The sequence below is a fragment of the Scyliorhinus torazame genome, chromosome 10 (genome assembly GCF_047496885.1).
Source record: "Scyliorhinus torazame isolate Kashiwa2021f chromosome 10, sScyTor2.1, whole genome shotgun sequence".
Classification (NCBI taxonomy): domain Eukaryota; kingdom Metazoa; phylum Chordata; class Chondrichthyes; order Carcharhiniformes; family Scyliorhinidae; genus Scyliorhinus; species Scyliorhinus torazame.
The window spans coordinates 18,758,710-18,770,919 of NC_092716.1; positions in this window are offsets into that span (position 1 = coordinate 18,758,710).

Here is a 12,210-nt window from a genome sequence, read left to right on the forward strand (position 1 = left end):
GGGTCAAAAAGTCACAGCCATGGGTCAAGACGTCCAAGACATGGTGCAGTCGATAGCTGAGGCTCGTGACAGGGGAGTCCAGTCACAGGCAGCCATTTCCGGGCCCACGTGGACATTGCTGCGGCGCTCCAGAGCTTGGCCCAGTCACAAAGGGTCATGGCTGAGGGTGTTGAGAGCATTGGCCGGGTCACAGAGTGGTGGTGGATGGCAAATATTCAGCCTGGATCCCAGTTACCAGTGGCGTACCGCAGGGATCAGTTCTGGGTCCTCTGCTGTTTGTGATTTTCATTAATGACTTGGATGAGGGAGTTGAAGGGTGGGTCAGTAAATCTGCAGACGATACGAAGATTGGTGGAGTTGTGGATAGTAAGGAGGGCTGTTGTCGGCTGCAAAGAGACATAGATAGGATGCAGAGCTGGGCTGAGAAGTGACAGATGGAGTTTAACCCTGAAAAGTGTGAGGTTGTCCATTTTGGAAGGACAAATATGAATGTGGAATACAGGGTTAACGGTAGAGTTCTTGGCAATGTGGAGGAGCAGAGAGATCTTGGGGTCTATGTTCATACATCTTTGAAAGTTGCCACTCAAGTGGATAGAGCTGTGAAGAAGGCCTATGGTGTGCTCGCGTTCATTAACAGAGGGATTGAATTTAAGAGCCGTGAGGTGATGATGCAGCTGTACAAAACTTTGGTAAGGCCACATTTGGAGTACTGTGTACAGTTCTGGTCGCCTCATTTTAGGAAGGATGTGGAAGCTTTGGAAAAGGTGCAAAGGAGATTTAACAGGATGTTGCCTGGAATGGAGAGTAGGTCTTACGAGGAAAGGTTGAGGGTGCTAGGCCTTTTCTCATTAGAGCGGAGAAGGATGAGGGGCGACTTGATAGAGGTTTATAAGATGATCAGGGGAATAGATAGAGTAGACAGTCAGAGACTTTTTCCCCGGGTTGAACAAACCATTACAAGGGGACATAAATTTAAGGTAAAAGGTGGAAGATATAGGAGGGATATCAGAGGTAGGTTCTTTACCCAGAGAGTAGTGGGGGCATGGAATGCACTGCCTGTGGAAGTCGTTGAGTCGGAAACATTAGGGACCTTCAAGCAGCTATTGGATAGGTACATGGATTACGGTAAAATGATATAGTGTAGATTTATTTGTTCTGAAGGGCAGCACGGTAGCATTGTGGATAGCACAATTGCTTCACAGCTCCATGGTCCCAGGTTCGATTCCGGCTTGGGTCATTGTCTGTGCGGAGTCTGCACGTCCTCCCCGTGTCTGCATGGGTTTCCTCCGGGTGCTCCGGTTTCCTCCCACAGTCCAAAGATGTGCAGGTTAGGTGAATTGGCCAATGATAAATTGCCCTTAATGTCCAAATTGCCCTTGGTGTTGGGTGGAGGTGTTGAGTTTGGGTAGGGTGCTCTTTCCAAGAGCTGGTGCAGACTCAAAGGGCCGAATGGCCTCCTTCTGCACTGTAAATTCAATGATAATCTATGATTAATCTAGGACAAAGGTTCGGCACAACATTGTGGGCCGAAGGGCCTGTTCTGTGCTGTATTTTCTATGTTCGATGTTCTATGACCGAGACAGGCAGGTACACGACTCCCTCACTGACAAACGTGGCCCAGTCTCAGTGCTCCCTGGTTCAGACAACAGCAGACTTCCAGGTGACGGTGAAGCCTCCGGAGCTCACTCCAGCCTCAGTTCCATCACAGGGATCATCGAGCATCCCGAGGGAGGAGGAAGTGATGGGGCCCATGCCAGTGCCTTCTGCAGGGGAGGCGCTTGAACAACTCCACGCTTCTGAATCCCCCCCCCGCCATCTGACACTGGCACACCTGATGGGCAGTGGGCAGAACAAGGAGGCACCTCATGACCTGTGACATTCAAAGGTTGGCCGGGCCCATCCAGGTCCAGGGTCTCCAGGAGACGGCTGCCAAAGGCACCTCAGGTCAGAGGGCGGGATACGTAGCAGGCCACCTCCATGTCTGATGTGCTGTCTGGGGTCACACCTGGAAGGAGCGGTAGGCCATGTAAAATAAGGAAGTTGGACACCAGTTAGGTTGGCACAGATGCAGCACATAGATTAGAGACAGGGGTCGGGGCATGATAATGCATATAGTCACGATTAATAGAATCTCTGCAGTGGCAAAGAAGGCCATTTGGCCCATCGAGTCTGCACCAACACTTTGAACGGCCACACTACCCAGGCCCAATCCTCTGTCCTATTCCTGTGGCCCCACCCTAAGGGGCAATTTTGCATGCCACATCTACCTAACCTGCACATCTTTGGACTGTGGGAGGAAACCGGAGCGCCCGGAGGAAACCCACGCAGACACGGGGAGAAGGTGCAAACTCCACACAGACAGTTTGCCAAGGTCAGAATCGAACCCGGGACCCTAGTGCTGTGAGATGGCAGTGCTAGCCACTGAGCCACCATGCCGCCCCCCCCACCCCTCCCACCATTTCACTAACATTCCAACCTGCCTCAATCCTCTGTCTGAAGAGTGTGAGGATGGGCTGGGCTCGGTGTAGAGGGTATGTCAGGTGGGGGATGTGGGAGGTCGGTGGTGTGGGTGTTGTAAGCTGGCACAAGGCCGGACTGTCAGGGCAATTGACCGTTCCACCTGGGGTCACCCTCAGAAGAGGCAGGGAATGGGGCCAGACGTATGAGTGTACCTTGTAGGAGAGCTTACCCAGTGAGTGACCCATCACCGCGCAGCATCTCCATAGCCACTCCCATCACCCCAATGAATATGTGGCCCTTGAGATAGAAATGACCAGCATACCTCGGCCGAAAGTTGAAGGTGATCCTGAAGGTAGGAGTCAGATTTGTCAAACGATGAGAAACACCAGACATCATCTCACAGCGTGTCGTCATCCTCCTCCGTCCTGTGGACAAGACCCGCTGATCCTGCCTGCCCAGGGCCCACACCCTGTAGGACCCTTGGAGGGGAGAGGGGGTGCTGGGATGACGTGAAGGGAGAAGGGACAGGGGAGGATGTGAGCAGCTATGGGGAAGGGGGCACCACTTGGAAGGGGGTGGAGAGGGTGGCAGAGCTGCAGGTGGCCAGGCCTCCTAGTTGGCAAATTTGGAGGTGATGAGGTTGTCCCATGTGAGGTAGCCCTGGATGACACGTTGGGCAGCCTGTCGTGCCAGCCCGGGCTCCATGCCCGGTTTACCCTGGCCATACGTCCAGTCGGATGAGTCCTAGCATTCTCCCTCCTCATCCAACTCCTGCATGTCCCCCTCTGTTGCGTGATGTTGTGCAGGATGCAGTAGGCCAGCATAATATTCACGATCCTCTTGGGGTTTTTTGGAGCTCCCCACCAGAGTGGTTCAGGCATCGGAAGCATATCTTTAGGAAACCGGTGCATCGCTGAATGACGCTCCTGGTTGCTTTATGGGCATTATTATAGTCGTTCTCTGCATCAGTCAGGGGCCTCTGAACTGGTGTCATTAGCCATGACCGCAGGGGATAATCTCTGTCGCCCAAGCACCAACGCCGCTGAGTGCCCGAGGACAAATGCATCATTCACGCTGCCCGGGCTTTGGGCGTAAACCTGCATGATGGGTAGCCGGGGGTCACACATCAACTGCATGTTCATGGAGTGGAAGCTCTTCCGGTTTATGAAGGGCACCCCCTCATGCACCGGTGCTCGTCGGGGGACATGTGTCCCATCCATCAGCCCCTGAACCAGGGGCATGCCTGCGATGGCGGCGAATCCAACTGGGCTCGGTCTGCATTGAGGTTTATATCATGCGCCCGTGGCATTGAAGTTCAGGATGACCAACACCTTTACAGCCACGGGGAGCGGGTGTCCTACCCCATACCCCTGCGTTCCAGGTATGGCATAATCTGGCAGAAACATCGCACGGCCGTTCTGCGCAGCCATAGTCGTCTCACTCGGTCCATCGGGCCCTCGAATGAAAGGCGCTGCCAATATACACGAGGCCTGGTGCAGCGGCTGGCTCTCCAGCCTCACTGGCTGGCCCGTCCTCCTCTGGGCAATGCTCCTTGTTCTACAGGGTCCTCCCTGGGCAGCTCTCATTCGTGCAGCCTCGGTATGACCACAAGGGCCGCCATGGCCAGGCAGATGCCAACCAGTCCTGGCTGAACTCCCATCATGCAGGGATTAAAGGGCAGACATGTCACATGGTAAGAGCTCTCGTACCCATCCAGGTCCATCAGGATACATGATGGCCCTGGCTGGCACTGCAGCCCCTGTCCCCGCATGTCCGCACCACCCCCCACCTCCACATCTCACCCCCGGTCGTTTCCCATGACACTTTGCCTTCCAGACCGCATCCCTGCCCCTGGCCTCTTCGATGCTTGGCATAGGGGGACCTCTAACCCCGCCACCCATCTCTGCTGACAGGGGTACCGGTGGCTGGCACTAGCCTTGCCAGTGATGTGCTCTGGCTCCGTGTCCTGCACCCTCCTGCGGGGTCTACTGTGGGAGTCCTCCTTGGGTGGACCATGTGATGCCCTGCCAGCAGGATGGCACCTGGTTGTAGGGTGGCGGTGGGGTCACTGTGTGCCACTGACTGGCTCCATGCTTGGTGCCCTGCATGCAGGCAGGGCCTGCGGCTGGGGCTGGGCGAGGGGGCTGGGTGCTTGTTGGGCCCATAGCTGCTGTGGTTGTGCTGTGGGCTGTGCCGATCTGTCCGTGGGCAGGACGAATGGTAGCAGGGATGCGGTGGGCAGACGAGGCTTGGTGACAGCCGGTGGTCCTTCTGGGTGGGCCAGGTGATAGTGTCACTGGAGGGGTTGTGTTCCAGGGTGGGTGCCAAAGGTCACAGTGCATGGGTTCGCTGATCGGGGTGACCTCTGCTCCTCATCTGCTTCCCCTGCAGTGGGTCAGCGCCTTGGATGGGTGCATTGAGGGCTGGCAGCACCCTGTGGGCCACTGGCTGCTCTGGACCATGCCCATCCCATCGATGGGAAGGCTGGGGTCTACGGGATCCTTGGGGGGGGGGGGGGGCCTGGGGCAGGGGGGCACCCATGCGGCCGGTGGCGCTCTGCACATTTACAAGACACAGTGGGCAGCCAGCGGAGTGCGCAGCCAGGTAGATGCCTTGCGGGCCGCAGCAACGGCAGTCCATGTCTTGCCATCCTGGGGGCACACCCTGAACCCAAGGTCCATCTGGTGCTCGCCCCCTGGTACTCCCCCCAGCCCTGGCAGATGCCCCCCCCCCAGCCAGCGGCAGAACTGTCAGCACATTGTTGCAGTGCTGGAAACTTTTCTTACCTCCTCACTCTCCCTCCGCCGCCATGGTGCCTGGCCGGGCATGTGGCGCAGTGGATAGCACTGAGACTGCGGCGCTGAGGACCCGGGTTCGAATCCCGGCCCTGGGTCACCGTCCATGTGGCATTTGCACGTTCTTCCCGTGTCTGCGTGGGTTTCACCCCCACAACCCAAAGATGTGCAGGATAGGTGGATTGGCCGCGCTAAATTGCCCCTTAAATGGAAAAGAAAAAAATTAATTGGCTACTCCAAATTTATTTTAAAAATACCACAAATGAAGCACACCAAGCGGGGACGGAGCATGGCAAGAGGCCAGAGAGTACAGGATCAAGCCCGTTAATGATAGGTTAACGCCTACTACTCTATGTTTTGCTTCCCCACACTGGCGCGGGGTGTGGAACGCGTTCATGCCGACAGAGAGGCACCAAAGAATTGGAATCCGTAGGGCGCCCTTGATTTTCGGCTAACGTCCAATTCTCCAAACGATCGGAGTTCACGATTCCGGTGTCGCTGGACAGAGAATCCCCTTTTGGCTCCACAATGGTAACTGTGGGTCCCACTTGAGTGAGGTCCCACTCCAGACTCCTGACAGTTAGGAGTGCGAAGCCCATCATTCAGATTCCTGAAGACGTTCTAGACGCTCCAAGCCTGAAGGTAAGTTTGAGGAAACCTTGGGTTTCACACACCGAAATGGATTGGCTCCAACGTCTCAGTGAGTGTAGTCACTTTGCATTAAAGAAGTTGTGTCTTAAGCTTACTTCCCATTGTGGTGATGTGCATCAATGTAAATGCATGTAGGCTAGCTAGACACTAGAGGGAGCACCAGAGACATCACACACACACACTCAACCAATAGATCAGTTAGATAGGACACGACCAATGGACATTCACGATACACACAGAAGTGACACGACCACAGGAGGGCATTACACCAACCCATATGTAAAGGACACCACACATATGATCTATTTCTTTCCAGTGGAGACAGTCAGTGAGTAGGGACACAGGGTTGATTCAATATCACACCCACCACGTGGATTGCAGCAACTGGTTAGTCAGTCTGGGTAGCTATAGTAGGATTAGCAGTAGTGTCGAACCCGAGTAATAGGAATGTAAATAGTTTAATAAACGTGTTGAAGTTATCTCCACATCTGAACCTTCCTTTGTCAAGTGCACCACAAGGAAGCCACTTATGCTACACCCAGAGCATAACAAATCACTCATCTCTACTTTTGGAGGCTTCCTGCAGATCCTATTGGCTCTGGGAGGGCCTGCTGGTTTTCCAGCCTGTCTCTCCTTAATGCATGGATGTCAGAGCAATACATCTGCAACACATCCCACATACCACACGGGCACCTCTGAAGTTTCTCAGAAGAACTGCATGAAACACTTCTGTTTCCTCAGAGGTTTCCCTCTAAAAGAAGATCCTGGAAAGTAATAATCCTCCTCCACTGAAAGTGCCAGAGTAAATTTTGATCATCGATCCATTGGTTTGAATATCTGTGTCAGCTCACATCCAGTTTCAGTTCGAGTAATGTTTCAGGAATATTGTGGTTTGGCCATCATGATGAGATGAATTCATATCTGGCCCATTTCTGCCATCCTTTCCACAGCAACAGATTACCGTCTGTCCTCATATTTTAACCCTTGTCTGTGATGATAGGTAGACTATCACCTGTATATAATATTAGTAGATCATCATCTGTATGTATACTCTGAGGTATACGTTTTACTGTTGTAGTTCTGACATCCGACCAGCAGGTGGTGTGAGTATGCAAGCACATGAACCAGACGCACCATGTGTCCCGGGACAAGGTGTTAGGAAGGAGTTGAAAGCAGTCGCATATTGCAGTGGCTCTGTAGTATCTTAGTGTAAGTTAGTGCTAGACCATTATTTCCAATGGTATTAATCTTAGACATTATAGTAATCCTTTCGAGTACATAGAACATAGAACATACAGTGCAGAAGGAGGCCATTCGGCCCGTCGAGTCTGCGCTGACCCACTTAAGCCCTCACTTCCACCCTATCCCTGTAACCCAATAACCCCTCCTAACCTTTTTGGTCACTAAGGGCAATTTATCATGGCCAATCCACCTAACCTGCACGTCTTTGGACTGTGGGAAGAAACCAGAGCACACGGAGGAAACCCATGCAGACACGGAGAGAACGTGCAAACTTCGCACAGACAGTGACCCAGCAGGGAATCCAACCTGGGTCCCTGGCGCTGTGAAGCCACAGTGCTAATCACTAGTGCTACCGTGCTGCCCTGTGTTAGTAATAAATAGCTTTGTTGTAAAACAAAGCACAATGTTCTTTGTTAACACTACCACTTCAAGATTCAACATCAGCATAATCAAAGAACATGACATTGTCCAGTGAATGAATTAAATATAACAGGATAACACAGCATCCCTCTGTCCAAGGCTATGTCCTTCCACAACAGAGAGCATCACTTGCTAAGTGCAACATGTCTCCAAAATCACGATACCGCTGTAAAGCTGGACACTGATACCAGAGGGCGGATTTATAACAGAAACGCAAGTGAAGGTTTTCTTTAGATCTGTGATTGCAGTTAATCTTTGCAGTTTTTACACTGGGAGATTTAACTGTGCATTAGTGACCACGGAGCTCCACCATCCTCCACCACTCAGCTACTATATTTACTTATCATCGCTTTAATTGGATGACCAGCCCATTAAAGTCCTGTACAAAACCTCATTCAGTCAGAAAAGCCCGGTTTATTGGCTTCTGTCCCTTTACTGCTCAGTCCTAATTACTAATATTGTATAAATTTGGACTTGGACTCATAATCTTCAATCATAGCAGGGGATTGCACAATGACCTAAAAGAATGCTGCAATTTTAACAGTATCGCTGATTGTAATATACTGCGGGACTCGTCAGGATCTCCAAAAGGTGTTTTTATTTTGTTTCTCTTTCTTATCCAATTATCTCTATAATTATCTCCCTCGAGACCTGTAAACAGACACTTGGATGAAATCCTTTGGTATCTGCCTTCGTGCATCCCATCATACTCACATCCTCACATTTAGACCATTAAAGCAAAAATTGCACCTGAAAAGTCACCCATTCGTTGTTGAACAATAACTCTCTTAAAGAATGACTCAGCATTAGATTAGGATTGACAACTCAGAATTGTTCAATAATTAGTCTTAAATGCACATTTGTGACAGGTTGCCTGCATGTCCATGTCCAGTTGTCACTTGGCAGCAGGCTGTGAAGTTCTATGCAGAGTTTTAGCTTTTAACTGGAGCTCCCAGTACTTACTTACTGTTGCAATTAGTGTTACATAGAACATAGAACATACAGTGCAGAAGGAGGCCATTCAGCCCATCGAGTCTGCACCGACCCACTTAAGCCCCCACTTCCACCCTATCCCCGTAACCCAATAACCCCTCCTAACCTTTTTGGTCACAAAGGGCAATTTAGCATGGCCAATCCACCTAACCTGCACGGCTTTGGACTGTGGGGTGAAACCGGAGCACCCGGAGGAAACCCACGCAGGCACGGGGAGAACGTGCAGACTCGGCACAGACAGTGACCCAGCGGGGAATCGAACCTGGGACCCTGGCGCTGTGAAGCCACAGTGCTATCCACTTGTGCTACAGTGTTGTAATATAATGATAAACTTACATCCATCATTTGTCTTTTTGATCATAAGGGCACAACATACATGAAGAAAATGTCTTCTGGCCTATTCCACTCATGTCCAGCATAACTGACAAATGCCAACCCAACAGAGTATAGAATTACAACATTTGGCCCATTGCATGTGCAGCATGCCAGTTACCGACTTAATCCCATTCACCTGTCCTTTCCCTAAACCCATTTTAATTATTCACCTTCGAATATTTATTTACTTCTATTCCCAAAGCTGCTTTCACCCCATTACTGGTTGCGTGTTCCATTCCTGACATAGAAATTCACCAAGCCTCTCTCTTTACTCCCACTGTGGGAGTTCCAGGTTCTCGACCCAGCAACAATGAAGGTACAGGTGATATATTTCCAAATCAGGATGTCGTGTGACTTGGAGTGGCAATGTTCCCACTGTCATGTTCTGTAGACTGGCTGAAGTGAATGATGAACTACAGAACATTTAGTTTAAATAATTTATTATAGAACAACTGCGTGATAAGATATCTAGGATAAATAAAATAATAAACTACTAACACCAATTAACTATTGTGGAGCCATTGCAAAATGCGTCTGTCCTTCAGCATGACCTACTCCCAACTCCCAGACCACAGGATCATGTGATGTGTTTACACTGCCACCTAGTGGTCGGTGGTGGTGCACAACATTATGTACAAACTTGCCTTGTGCAGATTATCACACCCACATGCCAGTTGAACTTGTTATTCTAGGCAATGGAGGTCGAGGGTTTCTGAGGTGTTGTTCAAGAAGTCCTTGCAAGTTGCTGCAGTGCGCCTCGTAGATGGTACACATTGCTGCTACTGGGCACCACAGATGGAGGGAGTGGACGTTTAAGATAATGGACGAGGTGCAATCAAGCGGGTTACTTTGTGTGGAATAGTGTCAAACTTCTTGAATGTCGTTGGGGCAGCACTTCTGGATGGGGAGTCGGAAGGTGAGTCACTTTCTGAACCCCCAGCCTCTGGCCTACTCTTGTAGCCACAGTATTTATGTAACTGATCCAGTTAGGTTTCTGTTCAATGGTGATCCTTAGGATGTTGATGGTGGGATATGTCATGATATTCAGGTAAACATCATAGCACATACATACATACATACTGATGGACAGATCAACGGACCAATCAACACACACACAACACGACAGCCAATCACAGGCAAGAGCATACACAGTACAAAACAGGGAACACAACACTTCCTGAGCACTCGAGCAAGGAGACGGCTCAGGGCACAGAGCTCATAGCAAGACACTCAGACATCCACCATGTGCTGAGTGCCACTACAAGGTAGAATTAGGAATAGGTCCACAGATTCAAGGGTCATGATCAAACCTCAGTAAACAGTTTACCAGTGTAAATAGATGTTTGAAATAAAACTGAGTTGTACCATTCGCAACCGTGTTGGTTCGTCTGCGTAGCAGAGTACCCAACACTTCAGGATAGTCAGTGACAGTAAAAAAAACTGCAGAGCGTGGTGAACTCAGCCCAACACATCACACAAGCTTGTCACCCTCCCATTGATTCTGTTTACGCCTCCATCTGCCTCAGGAAGGCAGACAGCATTGTCAGAGACCCTTCCCACCCAGGCTTTGCCCTCTTCCAGGCCCTTCCATCAGACAGAAGATACAGAAGTTTGACGACCCGCACATCCAGACATAGAAACAGCTTCTTCCCCACAGCTACTAGACTCCTCAACGACTCTCCCTCGGACTGATCTGTTCCCTGTAAGAACACTATTCACGACCTATGCTGCTCTTGCTCATGTATTGTTTGTTTGGCCCTTGTTCTGCACTGTAACCAATCACTATTTGTTGATGTACCATTTGTCAATGTACTCTGTCGATTCTTCTTCTTGTCTACTATGTACGTACTGTGTACGTTCCCTTGGCCACAGAAAAATACCTTTCACTGTGCTTCAGTACATGTGACAATAAATCAATCAATCGATTAATCAATCAATTAATAATTTGTTGAATGTCAAGGGAAGGTGATTAGAATCCCTCTAGTTGTAATTGCCCAGCACTTGTATGGTGTGAATGTTTCTTACCACTTATCAGTCCAAGCTTAAATGTTGTCCAAACTTTGCTGCATATTGGCACAGTCTACTTCAGTACTTGTGGAGCTTCGAATGGAACTTAACACCGTGCGAACAATGAACATCCCCATTTCTTGAGTTTACATGAAGTGAATTGAAATGGCTTAAGAGCAGCATCTGTGATACTAGGGCCTCAGGAAAGGTCCGGGATGAATCATCCATTCAGCACTTCTGGCCTTGTCACCAGCCTTGGTTTTTGCACCAAGGTGTTGAGCTCTGACATCATCGAGTATCGGGCTGCGAGGGAGCATCCTTTCGCCATTGATTGGTTCATTGTCCGTCACCATTCATGACTGACTCTGGTGGGAGCAGACCTTTGATCTGATCCACTGGCTGTGGAATCTTCCGCTGTTTCTCCTGCATGGACTCATGTGTTGCAGCTTCACCAGATGGCACCTCAATTTTAGATTTTTGAAAATAATTCTTGGGCGGTGATTTTGCTCACAAAGCCAGCATTGATTGTCCATTGATAATTGCCCTTCACGTAGTGATGAGAAACCCGCTGTGATTTCTTTCTTGTAGTTTGATGCTACTGAGTGGTTTGATAGAACTTGTCAAGTCAGTGCAATATGTCTGAATTCACATAGAGGCTAAATTTCACCTCCCGAAATGACAATTGTGAACCAGATAGTTTTTTCTTGCAGCAATACAGTAGTTTCATTATCATTATTGCTGAGATGAGCATCTTTTTCCAGATTTTATTAAGTGCATTTACATTCCTCAGCTGCTTTTGTGAGGGCCACGAAGATTTCAGCACGAGTTTTAAGGATACAAAGAAATAACATTTATTTACAATAACATATATATACAACAGCAGCAGCAACTTCGCTTGCTGCTCACTCCTTCCTGGCTGGTTCCAAACTGGCCAGCTTTATTTATACCGGGAGTCTGCTAATGATTTCTCCGCCCCCCTCATTGGGGAAGCTCATACTTCCGCAGGATTGTGGGATTGTTATTAGTCCCCAGCCAATGGTAAGCAGGCAGGTTATAACAGCTGCCATGGTGGGATTTGAACTCTCTGAAGCATTACTCCAGGCCTGTAGATTACTACATTACCAATATGTCATCCGCCCTCTCTGCTAGGCGTTGCTCCTGGCATGCTGTCCTGCACTTGTCATTCCATCAGAATTAATCCCCAGATGATAGCGTGAGGAATATACCTTGTCATGAGGGTTAAAGATTATGGTTGAATATATTTCTA